Genomic DNA, 24,761 nt, shown 5'->3' on the forward strand with positions numbered 1-24,761 from the left:
ACTAGCCCACTCTATTTCTCTGTACAATTGTTCCTTGTACTCATTCGAGTCATTAGGCTTATAACACACTTCCACTTCTATTTTTGCTTAAGCAGTTCTTATGTCACACCAAACTGACTCAACAATGCACTGTTCATCTGTATCAACTGGATGCACTTCTTTTAATTTTATGTTTTTCTTAACTAACAGCATAACTCCTCCTCCCTTCCTATCCTCTCTGTACACATTGTACTCCACAAATTCCAATTCTGCGTTCCTAATATCTGTGACACCACGTCTCTGATATCCGCACAATATCCGCCTTTGATGTCTTGACCAACACTTCAAATTTATTTACTATACTCCTAGCATTGGTGTACATTCAAGTATACAAGCACCTATTCTTATTCTTAGTTACCCTAATGAGCTGGATATCATCATTCTTCTCTTTCTTGGTGATTCCCTTCTACTTTTCTGTCTCTCTCTCTCTCTCTCTCTCTCTCTCTCTCTCTCTCAGGGTATGGTAACTCGGGATTTTTTTTTTTTTTTTTTTTTGGCTAGTGCAGCATAAGCCTCAGGCTTCCTTGCACTATATAGATAATAATAATAATAATAATAATAATAATAATAATAATAATAATAATAATAATAATAATAATCACATATACCCACCTATTTCATGATGACTGCCATCAGTCCCTGAAACCTCCAGCACCCCTCGCTCCATGCCGCTGCTTATTCTAATAGTAGTGCAAGAAGTGCACTTCACCTCACAGACTAAAATTCCTATTAAAAGTAGCTTTCGGCTACTTTTAACCTTTTAGTCTGTGAATCCCCCCCCCCCCCAAGCTAGCAGTTTTCCGATCCACTTAGCACTGCCTGGATAGCAGCAAATTTTCTTGCACTTTTTCTATTTAAGTATATCCCATCCTTGTAGAACCAGTGTCCCCTGTTAACAAGCATAGACCACGCTGAAAAATATTTTGCCCCTTGAGCTTTGCACATTCCCTCCAGGGCCGAATTGATTGAGAAGGCTCTCATCATGTACTCTCTCCTATCGTGTCTGGGCAGAATTGGAGACACTTTCAAATTTAACTCTAACTCACGACTTTTTTGCAACATTGACTTGCACTTGGATGATTTATAGAGCTTCTTAATGTACCGCTATATAATTCCTAATCTCCTTTGGATTAGGAATTTCAGCTCCCTTATCAGAAATCTACTTCGCAGCGATCGAAAACCAAGTACTCCAACTTTTCCCTCCCGGTATTAAACTGTATATGCGGTATGCGGACGACATATTATTAATAGGAAACAGAGCCCCCATGGATAATCTATTTAATGCAACACAATACACGAAAGTGGGATGAAAAATCGAACTTTCTGAGCCACAGCCATGCAACCCTTAATTAAAAGTGAAACCCTGAAAACTGCCTTAAACTCCTTCCGTTAGGTGGGATTCCAAACCCAAGCCTTTTCAAACCGTGTCAATGGACAGCCAGTCGACGTGTCTCCACTTTATAATTCTCCACAAGGTTATTGAGGTTTATTTCACTGTCATGTGAAGATAGTAAATTGGCTCAATGTACTGGCGCTTTTTGTATTGCTTAATTAATCTAAGTGGAATACACTTTACTTTCGTTTTATAGTGTATTTTTATATTCTACGATGTGAATAACTTCACCACGGAAATATTTAATACTTTATGGCAAAACAACAATATTGCAGTACAGTAATTCAATCAAAATGTTTGTGTTGGAGATATGCCTGTGCGTTTGGTTTTACAGGTGTCACTGACGGCTTTCCACGGAACCGTTATTTAGACAGCTGAAATATATTTTAGATGTTACGTTTAGTTTGGTTTACGTTTTGTGTATGAATTGGTTTCTGTTTGTATATTATGTAAAAATTGTGGGCAGAGACAAACGACAACTGATTATCTTATGCTACCATATATAAACTTATACGAGGCGATGTTAGAATATTGCATAACCTTTTGAAAATACAGGTTATTACTCGTCAAACAGCGTGTTAAATTTTGTAAGTATTTTTTTTTTATGGTCATTATGACTTATATGGTTTTCCTGCTACTCGGAACGTTATTTTTCCCGAGTAATAACAGCTTGCTTTAGAAAATGAATTTAAATTGGACATTCGAAACTTCACCTCTTTCGATGATTTAATTCCACCATGAGGATAACAAATATTAAACCTGATAGTAAAAAATTTCAGAAAGCAATATTCATTTCGCATTTTAAGATTGCCATTTGGTAATTATCACATGCATTCAAATAGTTTGAACTTGTCCTCAAGCTGTTACAGACAATACCCACACTCACACATATTACAATATGGCCTTAGATGCTAATGTGCTTTATAAATATCATAGTAACAAGGAATAACTCTGAACGCGTGTCACTTTACATAGCCCCCACTCTATGCATTTCCCTGTTAGATTATACACGGCCTGCCAGGTGGTGAAGCAGGACGAGTTAGAATATACAAGTACTGCCCCACTTACCCGGCATTAACGTGAAGTTGCCTTCATATTTTAATTTCTTTTCTTTCTTAATTACAGTAAAAACTCCCAAATATAGCAATTTGTGACCTGATCCGAACCAAATCTTAGAATTTATCGGTTATAATCACACACAAACAAATAAATAAAATAAAATGAATTTCTATACCGCAGTTTGTTGTAAAATTGCATGATACTTTTACAGCAAAACATTCCAGTCTGTGGAAAAATATTATACTGTACTTTTTGGAGGAATTTTAAAGTGCATTAATTGTCTGATGGCACCAGAGGTTTCCCACTTGTACAATAAAAATATAAAATTAAAATAATTATTTCCTCTTCCAAAATAAGCTGTACACAAAATGAACTAATGCCATACCTTGTATAGCATTTCTTTAACAATGTAAGTTTTGCCACAATAGATGATCAATGCACCTTGAACCACCACAATCCACTGAGATTGTGAACAGTGGACAAAGCTCCTTTAAGGTATTATTTTGTTAGAAATGAAAAATCTTTGATTTTACATCCCCTTTTCTGGCTAAATACAAATGGATGAAAACTGCTATGTTGATTTGTTTTTTTTAACAGAACAGTTTAAAAGCTTTGTAGAGCAGTGGTTTTCAGTCATTTCTTTTATGTATCATGGTTATCTCCAGAGTGTTGCTTTATGTGGGATTTTTGGTTCACTTGGTATTTAGGAGTCATATTTACCAGATCTTATTTTCTAAGTCTTATTGTTAAAAGTATCAGTAAATAATTTATCAAGATGGAACAGCTACTAATGGCAAAGTAGAGAGCAACAACAAGACAGTGTTTGTATATCTTCCAGAATGTGCTGATTGATTGAAAGATACAGTGGACCCCTGCTTTGCGATTGTTCACTATATGATCAAATCACTTTATGATGCACTCTCCATAATAAAATACTATTTGCTATGATATGTGGTAAGCGCTGATCATTGTGATCATGTTTGCAAATTGAATTTTAATTCCATTAAATGGCAATTCTAATAAGTAAAAATAGGAGGAATATTATCCACAGGCTCTAAAAGTAAAGATCACAAATTTACAATTTATAACATTACCAATTAACAAAATTAAATGGTATATGAAAATCGGAAGAATATTTTCCACAGGTTAGCAAAATAAAAATAGATTTAAGCTTATGTACATAGCTTAATTAATAAGTACTGTAATATGTACATACTAACTAGTTGATATTTCTGTTCAGTGACATCTTTGGTGGGGGTGGTGTTTAAAGTTTAAAACAGTTTTACTGTTTTAAATTTTACACGAATTCAATAAAATTTGTGTAAATTTTACATGTCAATATCAAAGAACTCAACATGCACAATACAACTAATACGATATTCACAAGTGAGATATGGAGTAACTATTTTATGAAGCTTAAATAGGAATGAAGACAACATTCTGAAAATTTGTTTTTTATATGAATGAAGATTTCATTGAAGGGTAAACCCATTTCACCATAATAGCAAAAACCCACAGAATTCAAGCTATCCATATTATCAAATGCAATAAGATCGAGTTTACTACCCATTTATAATAGATGGATATCATATTTTTCTTTCTTTCTTTCTTGGTGATTCCCTTCTATTTCTGACTCTCTCTCAGGGTAATTCAGGAATTTTTTTTTTTGGCTATTGGCTAGTGCAGCAAAAGCCTTAGGCTTCCTTACACCATATGGCTAATAATAATATGATAATGCTGAAAGTGTAGTGCATTTTATTGATTTGAATTGGTTTTTTGAAATTTGATTTTATAAAGCAGCTGATTCTACTAAGCAGTGATCATGTTAACTGGCACCTACTTATTTCACTTAAAGATGGTCTTACGATGTCTCCAACCAGACCACATGGTCCTTTCTCTCAGCCAATAGCAGCATTTGTAAACGTGTTGGCACCATGTTTTATTTTTGCATACTTTTGTTGAAGTGATTTTTTTTGTGTTATGCTTTAATCAATATATTTGTTTTATTCAATTTTTTAAATCAATATGTACAATTTCGATTATAAAAATCATCTTTTAGAGAGATAAATAGCTTAGTTATATAGCAAATTTCTACTTCCAAGGTCTTGGAATGATTGAGTTCACATTATATTTTAACGATATGGTGTCTCTGGAATGGATTAATATTGTAAAGTGAGGGTCCACTATATGTGAGTACTGATTCGCTTAGTGGAAGTTATTCAAACTGGATTACAAAGAGTTAACAGTACTTGTAGTATAATGATACAACATAAAATGGGGCTATGTAAAGTGAGTTATGAATGTATTAGAAATTATTCCTTGTTGCTGTGATTATTTATATAGCACATTAGCATCTAATACCATAGTTGTTATAGGCTGAAAAACCTATAATAACTTGGGGGGGACTATTCTAAACAAGTGAGATATAAAGTGGTGTATATTTTAGAAGTTATAGCTGCTTGTGTAGATGAGGGTTTTTCGAATGGGAAAGTGGAATGTAGTCTACTCTCATCAAAATTATAAATAGAATTTATATATACTAGTATATTAATGCTAATTAATGTATATCAAAATGTAAATTAACACCAAGTAAACAGAATAGCAAAGCCAAGTAAGCTGTGAATATAAAAAAAAAACTAGTAACATATGCACAGAGACAAACAGCACTAAATTAACAATGAATATTGCAGAAGGAATGTTTTTAAAAATAATTTAGACTAAATTAAACAAAAGGACCAATATGGTAAATTTAGAATTACCAATAAGGATAAATTTAGACTGGTGCCCTCTCAATGGCACTGAAGCCAAATAGCGTGAAATGTCACTAGTAAAGGATACTGAAAACTTACTGCAACATGACCAATATTTGAAGCAAATATAAATCAAAATGGATTTACCATTGAGCCTCATCTTGTCAGAATGCCACAAGCCAAAAATGACTATGGAATTGCATTTTGAATGTTAAACAAATCGATGTATCACCACAACTGATAGATTAATAAATGAGCACACGACATAATAGCCGACCCGGGCTAGCCGGGTCGGCTATTATGTTGCGGGTTCCAATCCCGCCTTGGGCTTGGATCAGAGAAGAAAATGTAAAAACCTTGGGAGGTGCAATATGGCCACAGAAGTTGATGCACCAACAACTAACAAAAAAAAAAAAAACTGACATAATACATTTGAGTAATGGTAGCTCTTATGCTGAAAAGTTGAAACATAAAAGCTCTTAGCACCAGTGCAATACCAAACTGCTTGTAAAAACTAAACTTAAATAGAGAATATAAAATTAAAGAAATAGATGGCAGTATAAGTGGTGCATTGATTTTAACAATTAAAATACAACTTAACAATTATTTGTAAGATTATAATTGAAATTATAATTGTAAGATCATAACAATTATAATCTTACAACTTTTCACTGCAGGGCCATGAAAAGTTGAAAGATGGTGCTATAATGGGGGCACTGCCTAAATTTATCCTAATTTCCTTTTAATTTGCCATATAGCAATTTAATTTATTCTAAATTATTTGTAAGAATATTTTTCTGCAATACTCTTGACAGCCATAGCTGAGTGGTTAAGTGTGAGGGTACAGGAGTATGTTCATTTAAGTAACTGACTACTAAATAGTATTCTTGTATTTTCTCTATCTTGTAACTGCCTCTGAATTTGTGGTCATCCCTGAGTATAAGCAAAATATTTATTTATTCTTAATTTAGAATAACTGTGTATATATTGCTAGTTTTCTTTAAATTTGCAGTTTACTTGGGTTTGCCATTCTAATAACCAAGTCTTTATTCAATATTGTTTGTTTTCACTGTATTAATGTACAGGAGGAAATTATATAAATATGTAGAAATAAATGAGTGGGTGAAAGAACATGGGAAACTACTGTTATTAGTTGAGAAGTTAAAGCCCATTATGCAAGTAGTCAGAGAGGAAAACTACCTAATTGAAAAAAACTGGAAGGCAGAAGTAAAAGTGGAATGCTCTTTAGAGGTTTTCTGAACACGATTCACAATTATAAGCTTTGGAAATATCAAAAGTAACCAGTGGTGAGCTGTGAATATTTTAACAATGGGCTCGCAGTTTTTCCAACTTTCTACCGAATATTTGATCGGTCACGGAAGTGACGTCATCCGCGGCTTGCACTAGAGGCGCGTGACGCATTTTTCGTGACCACTATGATATCTCGAGTCGGGAAATTTAGTGGGGGATAGTTGGAGCTTATTACCCCTTTAACCATGCGTATAAGTGAATGTGTAAAATGTTCCTAGGTCTATCTAAAAACAAAAAAACTTAAAAACCTGGTTGTCATGCCTTACAATGATAACTGGATACGACGGTGTCTGGAGTTCTAACTTTTTAGAATATTTGAATAGTATGACATCACAATCATGCTTCCTGAAGTTACTACTGCAGTAAGTATGATTTCAACAATTTCTTTTTTTGTCTCGTATTTTCTTTACATTCCATTGTTAGGTTCCCCTAACAGTTTCATAAGTCGCTTCAACTACAAGATTGGTACATCAATCGGTGCTATTTTACAGAGATATTTAGATACATGGCACTCGCAAGTATACATCTCTTACTTTGTTTATCATAAATCCATTGTATCTTGTCTTCCAGAAATTATGAAAATCTGAATGATCAATAAAATATTTACAATAAAAAAGCTCTTATTTCGTTATTGATATATACCAATCAAAATGCCTAAACAAAATGCAAAGGACATCTACTGCACGTGCTCGGCATATGCGCAACTTTTTTATTTGACTTTTTTTTTTAACAACTAGGTAAATATAATGTAAATTTTTTTTTCATGATAAAATTTTAATATTGCGAAGAAAAAATAACATGAAATATTTCCCAAATCACAAATAACATAAAAACTATCACAAAGCATTCCACAATATAAAAACAAATATTACATAAAAAAACAAACTTTCTAGAAAAAGTACACAAAAAATCACAGATTACATTAAAAAAAATTATTTCACAAATATTTTTTTCTAAAAATTGCCAATTCTTCATTAATATTTGTTGTCGATTTTCTGCTTTGCTCAATAGCTGAGCATCATCGCTCAGCTATTGAGCGATGATGCTCAATAGCTGTAGATGTAATCATCTACAGAGGAATGATTTGACATAACGATCTGGATCAAATTGAAGCAAAGGTTTTCCATTTAGATGTATGGGCATCATAATCTGCAACGTGTTTAATTGTCAACATTATTCATTCATTCATTCATTCAATAGTATTCATTACGCTGAAAGCTCGCTCAGCTTCATCACTGCTAATGGCAATGGTTTCAAAGATATTTCTGGCTTTCTTAATTGAAAAGGGAATTTCACTCAATTTTAAAGATAAACTGTCTTTGACAAAATCTCTAATATCATTAATGTTTATTTCATATTTTATCAGAAAACTTAAATTTCTTATTTGGTTTTCACTGTCTTGTCACCGAGATGAATGTTCTTTCAAATTCACCATTTCGAGTAGCATATGTTTAAAATTTTTTTCAATAGTATCATTATTTTCTTTATTTAATTTAAAATCACCCCGTTCCATTAATAAGTTATCCTTGAAGGATAAAACAATGCATTTAATAACTTGTCACAATGTAATTTTTTTACTTTCAATTTTGGTTCCTTCAAATTGTTTCCACCTCAACATGGTCTCAATTTTAGCTTCATAATTTCCTTCAGAATTTTTCAAATTAGCAATAGCATTGATAGTTCAAATAATTAATTTATATGCTTTTACTATTGTGATTCTGTAAAGCTTCTGAAAGGTAAGAGAGCTCTTGCAGGATGTTGACCATTAGTGCTAAATGGTTAAGAAATTCCAAATTTAAAAGCTGATTTAATAATCCTGAATATTTAACTTCTGATTCAAAATGTTTGCACAAAGTAGGATGATTCCTCCAACCCACAATTGTCGTCCGCCAGCTAAAAGCTACCCATCGTGGCCCGAACACATGACCGATCTTTATAGTTTCCACATCAAGTTCTTTAGCAATCAGTTTTTTTTTTTTTTTTTTTTTAATTATTGCCTGTATGCCATTATATTTTAGAACATTTTCTACGCAGTGAAAGGCTTGACAAAGTTTCAAAATCTGCCAACATTTCATTTTCGTAAAGTTTATATAATATCTCAGTTGCCTCAATTCCTCCCCCCACCTCCTCTACATTACTCTCCCACTAGTTCTTTGAATACTGTGCAAAATATCTAAATCACACGGATATTCAGCTACTGTGACCATGTAAACATAGACAGGAGACATTTACTGGAAGGCAAGGATCACTCACTTCTCCCAAAAAACATGACTTCTTGTAGGAGTAAAGAGGAACCACAACACAGGTTGACCAGAGGCTATAATCCATGTCGAGAATCTTCTTAATCCTCTGACTGGCTATGGAAAGCATATTGACTAGCATGACTTCTCGGTATGTGACTGCATAGGTTTTATGGACACCACTAACATTATGAAACAATAATCCCTTTCACCCTTAATTCACACTTTCTAATTACCTAAATTGCCTCAAGGCCAAAGGTGAGAACAATGCATACACAGTTGTCTCTCGTAATCCGTTCGTTACATGAAAATTTTCTTTGTTCAACGGAAACTATTTTAAATGTAATTACCAAGGGGAATCAAAAATTCATTATAAAGAAGTTCGTTAAACAGAGGTCTGACTGTAATTAAATCAAAAATGAAGCAATTTTAAAATACATAACCAATCGATTGTGCCATTAAAATGCTGGGAATGGGGCCCTGCTCGCCCCACCGTAGTTTCGGTTCTGGATACTCAATAATTGAATTCAGGATTTCATTTGTAAAATAAATCTCAACAATGGGCTCGCAGATTTTCAAAAAAAATGACAATGCGCTCTCACGAGCCCACTATAGCTCACCACTGAAAGTAACTGCTTAAGTTTCACCAAACTTTAACACAGAATTTGTTTACAGATGTAGACAGTCTGTCTAATTTTATTCTGTGTAATAAGTCGAGATTTGGCCAGTGTATCATCACTAATAGAATCCCAAATTGATAATCATTAATCAGATGGTGTGATCAGAAAGTTTTAAAATAATGGTTTTACAGTTGATAGATTTCTCCATTATTTTGGAAAGGTTGCACAATAGGATGATAGAGAGGATCTGTTAATCTTTAAATTAGGTAGATATGAACAATTTTCCATTCAGAATCAAAAACACCCATGCAACAAGAAAGTGTAAATGGGCAGCACAAAGCAGGAATTAACTGCAGAATGCTGATTTTATGAAATGCCATTAGGAGTAGGATACTTCTTGGCATTGAGATTGTTCGGACTTCTTTTAACTTCAATTTCTCAGATAGCTAAGGTATTGAGTGGGATGTGTTTGCTACGGTAGGAGGATATTTAACAAGCATGTCAATGCAAAGCTGCAAAGAAAAGTCAGATGTTAATAACAGCATTATTTTTAGATGAGGATACAATAAAACCATCAGGATACACAAAGGTGGAATTACAGATGGAGAGAAGTTTCAGCCAGTAACATTGGCAAAGAGACCAGAAGGCTTTACTACCATTTGAACAAAAGACAAGTTTTCTGCCCTTGGATTGCTCAAAAAAGTTTATTTATTAAATGATATGTTTGCAGCTGTTGCAAGCTTTAATGTAAGCAAAAAAGGAGATGATGAAGTCAGTCATGAAAAGTTCTTTATTCTTTTACTGAGCAGCATAAGGCAGCACACTTTGTAGGAAACTATGGTTTTGATAAAGGATGAGTTTAGGATGGAATTAGGAATAAAGGATTTTACACCTATAAGAATAATTTCAGTGACACAATCTGAGCTGCTGTCAATCAGGATCAGAAAATTTTAAAAGACTAGGCTAACCAGCTGGCGCCTCCGTAGCCAGGTGGGCAGGAGCAGCAGTGCATAGCACACACTTCTTGATTAGACCGGGTTTGAGCCCATGACCACCAAATACGGAGGATGCGGAAAGGTCATGGAATGACCACCGCCATATCCCCGGAGCAATATGACCTTAGTTGCTGATGCTCCTAAAAACCACAAATAACTAGGCTAACCAAGGAAAAGAGGAATACAGATTATGTAGATCATCACATTGAGCATACCTGTAATGCCAGATAATATAAAAAAGTGATTACAGTATGTTCAGGAGCACCAACACTAAACAGTGGACGATTGGAAAAACATTGCCTGGTGTGATTAATCCTAGTTCCTGCTACTTCACATTGTTGGAAGGACCAGAATATGACAAAAGCAGCAAGTCCGTGAACCCATTCTGCCAGGTGTCGACAGTGTAGGCTGGTGGTGGCAGTGTAATAGTGTTGGGGGGCATGTTTTCAATGTGAATATTTGAACCCCTTAATACCACTAGAACAACATTTGGATGTTGTAGGTTATCTGAAAATTGTGTTAAACCAACCTCATGTTTGCAATGTATCCATCTGCAAATTGGTTCTTCCAACAGGATAATGTGCCATGTCGCCAGGACAGAATTGGGAAGAACTGGCTCCAAAAACATGAGTGAGTTCAGCCTTCTGCAGTGGCCTCCCCTTCATCAGATCTCAGTCCAGTTGAATAATTCAGACACAGCATGGGTTTCTTAAGGGAAAGTCTTGTCTGACAAATTTGATTGGATATTATGATGTAGTTACAAAGGAACTGGATGCAAAAAATAATTTATATCATATACTTTGAAGGCTTGATGTTAAAATTTGCAGTTGGCATAAAGATTGGTAGAGTAGTTAATGATCAGTACCAAGCAGTGCTTCTTCGGAATGACTTAAACAGGCTGCAAGAATGGCCAGAAAAGTGGCAGCTATGTTTTAATGCAGCAAAATGCAAGGTCTTTCATGTGGGAAATAGTAACCCCAAAATACCCACAGTATACACTTGGTGGGGTTGAAATAGAAATGGGCAGATATGAAGTTTTCTGAGCAGTCGAAACAGGCAACCAGGAAAGCCCGTGGTGTCGTGTTGATGATTTTATAAACATTATTCTGTAGAGCAATGGTGTTAAACCCATGGCCAGTGGGCTGAATGTGGTCTGTGAATTGTTTTTATACAGCCCTCACGACAAGTGAACAGCATTTAATTTTTTTTAATTATCAAAAAAATTCTCATTAAATGTTTTGTTCAGTAAAGGTAATTGCATATTGTACTTAATAAAATTTTCAAATACAGTACAGTGGTTTTAGATATATTATTATATTTATTTATTCATCTTAACGTTGAAAAGAGGTGATCCTTTTCATGTTTTAAATTTTCTAAAGTGAGCATTTAAAAGCAAAAGTAGAGTATTTTTTTAAAATAACAAAAGTCAGTCATTTTTATAATTTTAATAAAATCTAAAAATAAATCACTGACATAGATTTGTTGCACATAAGTGTTGGGAATTTGCATTTTTTATATATATAGCCTGAAAATAAAAAAAAGGTAACATGAAAACAAACTTCCTTTTAGATCTAACAAGATATGGAAAATGTAACACAAATTTTTCTCGAATCATTCAGTGCGACCTGCAAAACAAATCTAACTTTGAGTATGGCCCCTGTAGGGGAAAAGGTTGGACACTACTGCGTAGAAAAATGGAGGTCACCCACTGTATAAGGCAATTTTATGACCACATTTTGAATACTGTGTTCAAGCATGGAGACCTCATCTGAAAAGACATTGAGCTTCTTGAAAGAGTCCAGAGATGGGTAATTTTCATGTTGAGATCAGCAAAAGGGCAACCATATGAGGAAAGACTTTGTATATATGTGGACTGCCGAGCTTGGCAACCAGGCACCTCAGAGGTGACCTGATTGAGGTTTATAAGGCTCTGAGAGGGGTTAGTAAAATGAATGAATGGGGACTTTTCACTGTTTCAGAATATTCCAGAGCTCAGGGGCATAAATTCAGGTTACAGGGGAAGACTAGATTGTAGGAAGTGTTCCTTTAGTCAGCAAGTCATTGATTGCTGGAACAGGTTGCCTTCGCAGGTAGTTGGGGGCTGGCTGTTTCAATAAATTCAGAGTTCAACTGGATAGTTGCCTATGTGAGGAGGGAAGCAAATAATTTGTATTTTCTTATCTACTCTTTTTTTCGGCCAGTACAGCAAAAGCCTGTGGCTTCCTTGTACTATATGGTTGTTACTATTACGATTGAGTTTACTTAATCCATAGTGCACCTCTGTAGCCAGGTGGGAAGGAGCAGCAGTGCATAGCACACGCTTTCTTGATTAGACTGGGGTTCAAGCCCGTCACCACCAAATACGGAGGATGCGGAAAGGTCAGGGAATGACCACCGCATATTCCTGGAGCAATATGGCCTTAGTTGCTAATGCTCCTAAAAACCAAATAATAACTTAATCCATACTCAGTCCATTCAAGGCCTTAAACATTTCAATCGGATCTCTTTGCAGATGCCTACTCTCCAGATACTGCAATTTGCAGAACTAAAGCCTTTCTTGTTAAGAGTACCCTTTTGTTCCTTTCCCTAATCTTGTTGCCTGTCTCTACACCCATTCCAGCAGATCTATATCCTTCCTAAAATGAGGCCTCCAAACCTATATACAGTACTCAAGTCATGGCCTAGTACAAAGGGATAATCACTTTATTTCTGCCAGAAAAGTTTTATATATCATTGACAAAACTCCATGAGTACCTTAGCAGCCTGTGTACACTGCTCAGAGAACTTTATATTTATCTGCACAATTACACCCCCAGGTTTTTCTATTTTAAACCATGTTGAGTGTAAAATATTAATCCCAGATTGCAGAACTAAAGTACCACACAGTAGTATGTTAATAAGGGATTACTGCTACCCACATGCAGTCTTTTGCATTTGTCAACGTTAAACTTCAGTTGCTATTTCTCAGCCCCATTGGCCTAATTTTCCTAGATCTTGTTTCTTATCTACTTTTTTTTTTTTTTTTTTTTCGGCCAGTACAGCAAAAAGCCTGTGGCTTCCTTGTACTATATGGCTGTTACTATTATGATTGAGTTTACTTAATCCATACTCCTTGATTACTATCAAAAGAAAAAATTGCATTGAATAAGTATTGCAATTCATTAGCAAAGGGTCTGCTTGTTCTATGAGCAGAATTGGGGGAGGAGGAACACTTCCAGGAAAAAAAAAAAAGTTGGTTGCCTGTCAGGTACCATGCAGTCCTTTTTGTTATGAGGAGTAGCAACTAAAACAGCCAATAATTAAAATTCTGTCAGAGCTAAATAACTAGGCTAATAACTAGGCTAGAAGATTGTAGATTGAAATGGCCATCGATAAGATTCAATCCGAGAACACTTGCGAAATGAATTAGGAAGTTTTCTGCAAATTTTTTCACAGATAAGTCTGTTCTATTGCTTTTCACTGCTAATGATATGGATAAGGCAAAAGTTGTAAATGTTGCTTGAAATAATGAAGTTTTTAAATAGTTTTTTTTAGATAGTAGAAGTTTTTTACTTAGTATAGCCATAGTGTTTCCTTCCCTTCTCCCCCCCCCACACACACATAATGGCTTCCCCAGTCAGAGCTGGCAAAGTTGAGATGCTTCTTGTCTGACAAATTTGATTGGATACTATGATATGTTCACAAAGGAACTGGATGCAAAAAGTAATTTTGATATCATATACTTGGATTTTAGGAAAGCTTTGATACTGTTGCACATGGAAGACTACTGTATAAATTGGAGCAGTATGGAATCAAGGGCAAGTTGCTGCAATGGATAAAAGGATGGTTGAGTGGGAAAAGACAGTGGTAATCAATAAACGCTGCTCTTCGTGGACTAAAGTTATTAGTGGAGTCCCTCAGGGTTCGGTGTTGGGCTCAGTGTTTTCTGTATTTACCAATGCTATTGATGAAGGTATATCAGGATTAATTGATATACCTTTAATCAATTGATAAGCCTTGTCGATCAATTTGGCCCTGGAAAGATTGTGCAAGGCTCAAGGGGTAGAATTTTTTCAGCCTGGTCTGTACTTGTTAACAGGAGAGACTGCTTCTACAGGGATGGGATACATTTAAATAGGAAGGGTGCAAGAATATTTGCTGATGCTATCGAGGCAGTGCTAGGTGTGTCAGAAAACTGCTAGCTTGGGGGGATACAAGGACTAATAGATTAACAGTAGCCACTGGCAGACGTGAAAATGATTCTTGCACTGCTTCTATTGGAATGAGCAGCAGCCTGGAAAACAAGATGCAGGGTATATCAGAGACTGCTGGGAGTCCTTGTGATACAAGGACACACATGGGTTGTGTTAGGGTAGCTAAGAACAGGAACAAGTGCATGTATTCTTGCGTGTACACCAATGCTAGGAGTTTGGTAAATAAATTTGATGAATTTGAGGTATTGCTCAAAACATCAAAGGCAGATAATTGTTGGGATATCAGAGATGTGGTGTCACACAGATATATGGAATGCAGAACTTGAATTTGGGGAGTACAATATGTACAGAAAGGATAGACAGGATAGGAAGGGAGGAGGGGTTATGCTATTAGTTAAGAAACACATAAAATCCAAGGAAGTGAAGCCAGTCGACATAGCTGGACAGTGCAGTGTCGTCAGTTTGGTGTGACATAAGATTTGGGAGATCAAAATTGAAAGTAGGAACTTTGTAACCAAGTCACAAAGGAGATTAGGCTGGCAAAGGCAAATTATGAGAAATCCTTAGCAAAGGATGCAAAGAAAAACAGAAAAGAGTTCTTTACCTATGGGATACATATAAATTAATGGGTGATATGGAAGTCTATGATAGATATAAGCTGGTCTGTTACCAAGTCACAAAAGAGATTAGGCAGGCAAAGGCAGATTATGAGAAATCCTTGGGAAATAGTGGGCCAGTAAATCAGAGTCTTATAATGGGGAGATTTTAATTTCCCAGATATTGACTGGAATTTGTGGATTGGTCACTCACACACTAGCAAAGCTTTTGTGGATTAATTGGATGATTGTTTTCTACATCAGCATATTCGGGAGGCAACTAGAGTGAGTAATACTCCTGATCTGATTATCAGTAGTGATTCTTCATGCATTAAGAATCTGCAGATAAAGGAACCACCAGGTGGCAGTGATCATAGTGTGCTGAAGTGGGATTTACTCAAAGAAGTAACTACCATCAGGGGTAAAGGGAGGGGTTTTTGCTTTCTTAAAGGCAAATACGATGGGCTGAGACAGTATTTAAATTCTGTATAGTGGGACCAACTGATGATGTTACCAACAGCAAATTCAAAATGGGAAGCATTCAAAGAATTAATCTTGGAAGCTACTAGGCTTTACATACCAACTAAGAAATACTGTTCAAGGTTGCAGCCTAAATGGATGTTAGATGAACTAATGAGACATATGGCAGAGAAGAAAAATGCATGGGATACATATAAATTAATGGGTGACATGGAAGCCTATGATAGATATAAGCTGGTCTGTAACCAAGTCACAAAGGAGATTAGGCAGGCAAAGGCAGATTATGAGAAATCCTTGGCAAAGGATGCAAAGAAAAACAGAAACGAGTTCTTTACCTATGTAAACTCTAGAAGGAAAGGGATGAATCAGATTGGTCCACTGGATATTGATGGTTGAACTGTTGATGATCCTGCTCAGGTGGCTAACAAACTAAACGAGTACTCTGCATCTACATTCACACATGAGGAGTTATTCAGGAAGGGCAATGCCAGAGGTGAAGTAGACTCTGGCAGTGAGTAGATGATTTTCTAATAACTGAGAGGAAAGTGGAGGAGAAATTGTTGAGGATAAACAATAAAAAAGGCAACTAGGGTGGATGGGATCTATCCAGTTATATTGAAGGAGGCAGCAAAGGAAGTAAGCAAACCCTTAGCCATGATTATGACAGCTTCTTTGGACTCAGGAGAGGTACCCATAGGCTGGAGATGTGCAAATGTGATCCCAATTCACAAAGGAGGATCAAAGGCTGACACAAGTAATTATAGACCTGCGAGTTTAACTTCTGTTCCAGGAAAATTAATGGAGGCACTGGATCGTAGATATAGCTTAGCTTAATTTTTTCAGCACCCACCTCATAGTAATCAGCTTAGTTGGTTGAAAGTTTTACTGCGTACATAGTGGTTATGAGATTCTAATAACTTAACGGGGATTAAAAATTTTAAAACTAAGTTATGGGCTTTAAAAATTTGTCTAAGAAAGGAAAGTGCACCTTTCATTCTATGATTGTCTAATTAAAATAAATTAAATGAAGTGAGATAAGTCCATAATAATACTAATAACCACAAGATTAAGATACACAAACCCCTTATCGTCCTCCCATACCATCAACAATATGCTAGACGACTTAAACAGATTTTTATGAATAGAGATATCAAATTAATATTTACATCTTATAACAAATTAAGTTCTAAATTCAATTCATACAAGAAAACATGAGTATGGGACACAAGATTATTATAACATATATTTTATTAGATGCCAATCAGATTGTCAAGCATGTTACATAGGCAGTACAATGGCAAAATTTGGGACATCAAAAATTTTTAACACGCTTGCATAGTACCACTTTAATAGCTTCAAATCTAATTTAGCAAGTACAGAACTAACACAACATGTTCAATCTTATAATCATAATCCACTCATTGATTCAGCAATCACAATAGTTAAACTAAATTCCAGTTATAAAATCCTTCAAAACGAAGCCCTCTTCATTGAGTGGTTTAAGTGCCACACATCACTTAATGTATTAAACAAAAAGATTCCCACCAAGTTCTCCCCTATTTGGAATTTAGCACGTATTAAGTTTCCACGTGCCTGAAATGCATTTCGGGAACCCAACCTGTATATAACACACTCGTGCGCTCTTCCCTCCCCATTATAGCTAACTGAAGACGATTTTGAAAGTCGCTCGTGCACAGCTATTAGCTTTTATCTCACTTCATTTAATTTATTTTAATTAGACAACCATAGAATGGAAGGTGCACTTTCCTTTCTTAGAAAAATTTTTAAAGCCCATAACTTAGTTTTAAAATTTTTAATCCCCGTAAGTTATTAGAATCTCATAACCACTATGTACGTGGTAAAACTTTCAACCAACTAAGCGAATTACTATGAGGTGAGTGCTGAAAAAATTAAGCTAAGCTATATCTACGATCTAGTCATTACATCACAGCACATAAGGACTCCTTAAAAATATCATCATGGAGGCACTTTTTAAAGAAGCACTGTAGGATCATCTAGACAAGACTTCAGTTATAGCTCGGACACAGCATGGTTTTGTTAAGGGAAAGTCTTGCCTGACCAACTTGATTGGATACTATGATGCAGTCACAAAAGAACTGGATGCAGGGAATAACTTTAATATATATTTGGATCTTAGAAAGGCTTTTGATACTGTTGCACATGGAAGACTGCTGCACAAATTGTGGCATTGGAGGCAAATTGCTGCTATGGATAAAGGGATGGTTGAGTGGGAGAAGAAAGAGTGGTAATCAATGGACATTGCTCATCGTGGACTAATGTTATTAGTGGAGTCCCTCAGGGTTCAGTGTTGGGTCGATTGTTGTTTTCTGTATTTATAAATGATATTGATGATGGTATATCAATCTTAATGTCCAAGTTTACAGACAATACAAAGGTTGGCAGGGTTGTTAAGGACACTGACAGTATGTTGCTGCTGCAACAGGATCTGGAAATGTTGAGCAGATGGGCTGAGAGGTGGCAAATGAAGTTTTTGACAAATATAAAGTACTACATATGGGAAACAAACCCCAGAGCAATGTATCAACTCTATGGTACTACACTGACAGTGGTAGAGAATGAAAAGGACCTGGGTGTAATTGTGCAGGCAGATATGAAGTTTTCTGAGCAGTACAGACAGGCTGCAAGAGTAGCTCATGGTGTGTTATCAGTCATATACAGGAATTTTTCTAGCAGGGATAAGGAAGTGATTATTCCTTTGTATAAGGCAGTGGTCAGGCCTCATTTCAAGAAGGATGTAGAGCTGCTGGAACGAGTACAGAGAAGTGCAACAAGATTAGTGAATGGAACAAAGGGTTTCTCTTACGAAGAAAGGCTTAAGTTTTGCAAATTTTAGTGTCTGGAGACTAGGCACCTGCGAGATGATCTGATTGAGGTGTATAAAGCCTTGAATGGTTTAAGTATGCTCAATGCTGATGGGATTCTTCCTCTTGCTCAGAATAATCACCTGAGAGGGCATAAATTCAAATTGAGGAAAGACAGATGTAGGATAGATGTGCAGAAATTTGCCTTTAGCCAGCAGGTAGTTGGTTGGTGGAACAGACTTCCATCCCTTGTGTGGAAGTTGATAGCCTAAATAAAGTTAAGCCTCAGCTGGACAGGTATTTCGAACGAACGGAGGGGTGAAATGGGAATGTGTTTTTTTTTTTTTTTTTTGGCTGATTCTGCATAAACTTGCTTTCTTGCATCATATGCCTATGTTAATGTCTAAGTTTGCAGACGATACAAAGGTTGGCAGGGTTGTTAATGACAGTAATGATACTATATTACTGCAACAGGATCTAGAAAAGTTGAGCAGATGGGCTGAGAGGTGGCAACTGAAGTTTAATATTGTCAAATGTAAAGTACTGCATATGGGTAGCAGTAATTCCAGAGTAACACATGAACTGTGTGGTACTTCACTCAGGGTAGTAGGGAATGAAAAGGACCTGGGAGTAATTGTGCAGTCAGATATGAAGTTTTTTTGAGCAGTGTAGACAGGCTGCAAGAGTAGTTCATGGTGTCTTGTCAATGATATACAGAAATTTTGCTAGCAGGGTTAAGTAGGTGATTGTTCCTTTGTATAAGGCAATGGCCAGGCCACACCTTCAGTACTGACTGCATACAGGTCTGGAGGCCTCATTTTAGGATGTAGAGCTGCTGGAATGAGTACAGAGAAGGACAACGAGATTGCTGAGTGGAACAAAGGGTTGCTTTTAGCAAGAAAGGCTTAAGTGCTGCAAAATGCAGAATCTGGAGACTAGGCACCTGCAAGGTGATCAAATTGAGATGTATAAGGTCTTGAATGGGTTTGAGCAAGCTCAATGCTGATGGGATTCTTCCTCTTGCTCAGATTACTCACCTGAGGGGACATAAATTTAAATTGAGGAAAGACAATTGTAGAATAGATTGTAGTAGAAAAGGCAGAAATTTGCCTTTAGCCAATGGGTGGTTGATAGTTGGAACAAATTTCCATCTGTCATAGTGGAGGTTGAAAACTTCATTTAAGTTTAAGGTAGAACTGGATATATTCACTTGGAGTGAATGAGTGGGTGAAATGGGAAGGTTTTTTCTGGCTGATGCTATATAAGCTTGCTTTCATGCATTATTCCTCTGCTAATGCAAATGATGAATAGGTTCCATCTGGTAGTCTCTATTTAGTGAATAGCATTTTAAAGTTGTAAAGATCCGTGAAAGGTAAGGATCATCAGTTTTCAACGTGATATTTATAACCTTAAGGGCAGAAACACACTACTATCTCTTCACGAGACTTGACTTGTATACATGTATAACGTCAAATGTAGGGGAGCTATATTTACCAATTAGTTTATTGCTCACAGATGCACTGTTGTCATTGGCTGTATTCACAAGATAACACGTCGGACTTCAAGGCCAAATGACATTGTTAGGAACTCAGATTTTTCTGTTTGAACAAAAATTTCGTTAAGCGGGACTGCGTGACAAGAGGAAAATGGAGGAAATGCTAATAGAAAATTAAATTAGAGGTAAATCTGTTTTGAGCTCATAAGTAAGAATATCCGAATACAAATAACGACATCAAGGATGTTGCTCCTGTGCCTATTCCAAAGCACCCTCCACTTTGACCAGCTACTTGGCATACTTTGGCGCATTTTGGTCATAGCAGCCCTTGTGCCAATAAATCCCACTCCAATAACAACAACTTGGCATACTCACTGCAAATGTTCAGTCACAGGGACGCTCAAAAATGACCAATGGAGGAAAATAGATCAACAGAATTACAACTCTTGCGTATGTCATTATTAATTGGATTATGTCATTGAATGTCATTCTTAATTGGATTATATAGGAAATTAAATTCTTCTTTATTCATTCTGTAAGTACATCTTGAAACGATTTTCATCTTCTAAGTCCTGCAGTAAATGATGCAATTCGCCTTTTTCTGTTCTCTTCCAGTTTATGCCATGTATCTATTGCTTACTCTTTTTGTTTTCTCAGCTATAAGAAAAGCACATGTATTTTCGTAATCTTCTTCAAAATCTGAAGAGGAGGATGAACTGTGGCAATTCATTTTGCTTCAGCTTTTCTCAAAGAGAATGACACAACATTATAGGCTGCCAGATGTACCCCAATTGGAATTATAAAATTTCCAAGATACCCCTTTTTTAATATTTGAAATGGGGAATTTGAAAAAAGCAGAAATCATAAAACAACTTGTTGAGATGATTATTTAGGAAGAAAGAATTAACTGATGATAAAGTTGTTGAAATTGACCCTTAATTAAAGACTCAAGAAACAACATTCTATCCTATTTACAAAGAGGGTTATAGAATATTTATATTATTCTTACTTTGTAACCTTTTACATTCTACTTGACTTCTTTTTTTTTTTTATTTCGTTGTAATGGTTTAAGGCTCAGGCAACAAACTTTTTTTTATTTAAAATTTACAATATCAATATCGATTTGCTGTATGAAGAATATGTTCTGTTGAAATCATTCCATAAAAATATTGCAACAAAAGACCTCAGAAATACCACAGCTGTTTGGATAAAAATTTTAAATGCGTACTAAGTATGTAATACAGAAAAAACTTAATTTTGTTTTTGCTTTGCCTCACTGAAGTGCAATGAGTGAGGGAGTATTTAGCTCAATGTTTAACGTGTGGAAAAAGGAATAAGAATGTTGAATAAGAATATAGAAATAAGAATGTTGAAGGAGAACTGTTGCCGAAAACCAATCACAATATGTCATGCAAAGAATTTTACGCAAATGTGCTAAAAAATGAAAAATTGTTAAAGAAAATTCGCTCAAATGAAAAGTATTGCTAGGTAAATATTTTCTTTTTGATAAAATAAATCAGGTTTATTGAATGTATATTGTAAACAATTATGTTAAACATTTGATGTTAATATTTATAAAGTTTCCTTTGGTGTTTAGAACTCTTGCAATAAAATTTTTCGAATTAAATGAATTAAAGCATGGCTATAATTTGGTTAATTTTATTAATATTTGACTATTTTTGCATTCCACAAACTTGTAAAAATCAACAAAATATAGAAATAAAATGGTTGTTAAAATTCTTCAGTTTTCTTAAGATATGAGAGTACCCTTAAACGAGGAATGAATACCCCAAACCCGAGCATGACTACCCCCAAGATCAAATTTTTAATCTGGTCACCCTACATTACAGTGATGCTTCTTCTCAGACCGACTTCACAGTTTACACTAAACAGCAACATGACGAGAGTCCCGTGACATGATAATAGTGTGTTTCCACCTTAAAAGACATGATACATGCTGAATAAGTCATATTTTTGGGCAAAATGCTTTTGACGGCTTTGAACCTTGAATAATTAGTGGTGGTGGTATTGTACCATGTGATGAGTCATCTACCACCTATTATCCTAGGCCAGAGATGGCAATTATCTGGTACACATAACTTGGCATATCAAGAAATTGTTGCCACGTATAAGAAATTTTGATAATTTAAATCGAATATGTTCCGCAGCTCTTCTTAAACCTGTTCAACCACTGTCTACGAGAGGGCTGCTTCCTGCTCGACTCACGAACAGCTAGTGTCTGGCTAATCCTAAAAAAAATCATCAAAAAGACAAGACTTACCAGAATCTTGCTGCCCAATTGCCTTACTATCAGTCATAAGTAAAATGCAGTAAACCCTTGATTTAACAGACCCCGATATTTCGGATTTAAAGGACCAGACAATTAATAATACAGTAATGTACATATTATTCTCTACCATATTAGTTTTTTTAGGTTATACAAAACTTCAGTGTTATTATTAATTAAAACTTAATAATTATCTACTTTCATTTTTATAATCAAATTCAGGAAATTTGTTTTTTATTTTTTCTGAAAATTGTTCAAATAGCTGTTTTCCCAGATTACAGATAACATAAGAGCAGGCTGTGACTTGTGAGGTGAACGTGACTTGAGACACTAAACTGCAGGTTTACCAACTCACTTTATTTCGGTCTCAGTCTGCCTCAAGCTATCGTGCGGTCAGGTTGTATACAGAATGTTTGATTTTTCAATTGTGACTTTATTTATTAAATTTTCTAATCCTTACAATTTAAAATGGCATCAAGTGATAGAGGAGTTAAAAAGAAAGCATGTGAACTTTAATGTGTTTGTGAAATTTACGGCGTAAAAAAGCTGTTTCTGATATTCGTAAATCCAAGGCCAAATTGCACCATTTTATATTTACTCAAGTTAATAGCATAGCTTACTTTTATGGTACTCACCTGTTTTTTATAATCTGCAGTTGATGCTTAGGATAGGATGGATACTAATTTGAGTTTAAAATTGGGATTAGTATGGATAAATTTAATTTTGAAACAGAGTTAAAATATGCCCAAGGAAATAGAAGTGCACATCTTTGTCCTTGGTTGTCATAGAATTTAAGGTTGAAAGTGATTGAAACTATCTGTAAACCGAGGAGGCCAATAGCTGTAACGAATTGGCTTTCATTGTTAACGTCTTCAGTTAACAGTTCGCATATTTAAAGGACTATGTTCCCATGATGCTCTTTGATACATGTGGGAATCTCAGGTGCATGAGATCCCAAACCAGAGAGAGGTTATAGGGTAATTTGGCATTTATTACGTTAAAATTAGAATGATGGCGAAACCATTCTATAATGAGGGCTTTGTACTGAAAAATTTTAAAACTAGATATCAATTCCAGATATTCAGTTTCAATTACAGATATAGTTTCAATCACTTTCAACCTTAAATTCTATGACAACCAAGGACGAAGATGTGCACTTCTATTTCCTTGGGCATATTTTAATTCTGTTTCAAAATTAAATTTATCCATACTAATCCCAATTTTAAACTCAAATTAGTATCCATCCTATCCTAAGCATCAACTGCAGATAATAAAAAAGGTGAGTACCGTAAAATTAAGCTACGCTATTAACTTGAGTCAATCTAAATCTGTATCTTAAGAAATTCTACAAATCATTCAACAGAATATTACATATTCTTTATTATAATTTAATAAATTTATATTGTATTAAAGCTTTTTTTTACATTAAGAACAATAAAAAATCCCCCCCCCCAGGTTATATTTGCTTTAACGGACTTTCGGCATTAACGGACACCCCCCTTCTCTACTATTAGTCCATTAAATGGACAATTTACTGTATTTGAATACATGATGAAACAAAATTGAGAAGTATTTGAATACATGATGAAACAAAAGAAGTATTATTGAGAAGTATTGAGATGTATTATTTTCAGGAAAGGCAAATCTACTATTGATGCCCTGGATCAAATTATAAATGTGGCCAGCACCTGTGATCAAAAATATTTCCTTGTCAACTTTGCTGGGTGTTCGACACCCTTTGGTGGCTGAGCATCCTGGCAAGGCTAAGAAGGGCAAATCTCCCTACAAATGTCTTTAAATGCATTGCACAGTATCTCTCACATAGGAAAATCACTGAGAGCCCTATACACTCAAGTCACATGGCACGTGCACAGAGGCTGTCCATAGGGCTCAATTCTCCACCCCATGTTATGGAACATAGTACTTGACGAGTTCCTGCAAAAAGACCTAGGAAACGTTACATCTTTGGCTTATGCCAATGACCTGTCCTTGATGCTTGCTGCAGGCAGCAGGACACAACTGGAAACTTCAGGAAATAGAGCCCTCGAAACCCTACCCAACACAATCTACAAATCTCTGCCACTAAAACCTGCTCAGTCCAACTAAAGGGACTCTGCACTAAAACAGATCACCACAGATAAAGATTCAAAATAAAACAGTTTGAATGGATACCCAGCTTTAAATACCTGGGTCTCCTGCTAGATAATAACCTTACTTTTAAACTGCACCTCAAGTACCTGCAGAGGAAAATTAAAAACTATGTAGCACTGTTTGCCAGGATTACTAGGAAAGACTGGGGGCTCAAAAGGAGAACCTTTAGTCTATTCTTCAAGACAGTCTTTCTACCCACTATTACATATGCCGCTCCACTCTGGTACAACAAAACCACAATGGTCTTTAATCAGCGGAAGGTAGAAACTATCCAGAGGACAGTATTGCTGACAACTTCTCGAGCCTGCT

General features: G+C 35.6%; 1 protein-coding gene across 3 annotated transcripts in view; it reads left to right on the forward strand.

Annotated features, from left to right (window-relative positions):
* Nucleotides 1–1,457: 1,457 nt before the first annotated feature.
* The window catches only part of ORMDL (sphingolipid biosynthesis regulator orosomucoid 1-like), a 55,286-nt gene continuing 31,982 nt past the window's right edge, over nucleotides 1,458–24,761 (forward strand). For 2 of the 3 annotated variants that reach the window (XM_090380010.1, XM_090380024.1), the window contains exon 1: nucleotides 1,760–2,019. The gene's annotated coding sequence lies outside the window, so the exon portion shown is untranslated. Of the gene's footprint in view, nucleotides 1,565–1,759; nucleotides 2,020–24,761 lie in introns of those variants that run through there. The other variant, XM_090380018.1, reaches the window with a different exon arrangement.

Source organism: Mastigoproctus giganteus, chromosome 1 (assembly GCF_048544385.1).
Source record: "Mastigoproctus giganteus isolate SK-2022 chromosome 1, ASM4854438v1, whole genome shotgun sequence".
NCBI lineage: Eukaryota > Metazoa > Arthropoda > Arachnida > Uropygi > Thelyphonidae > Mastigoproctus > Mastigoproctus giganteus.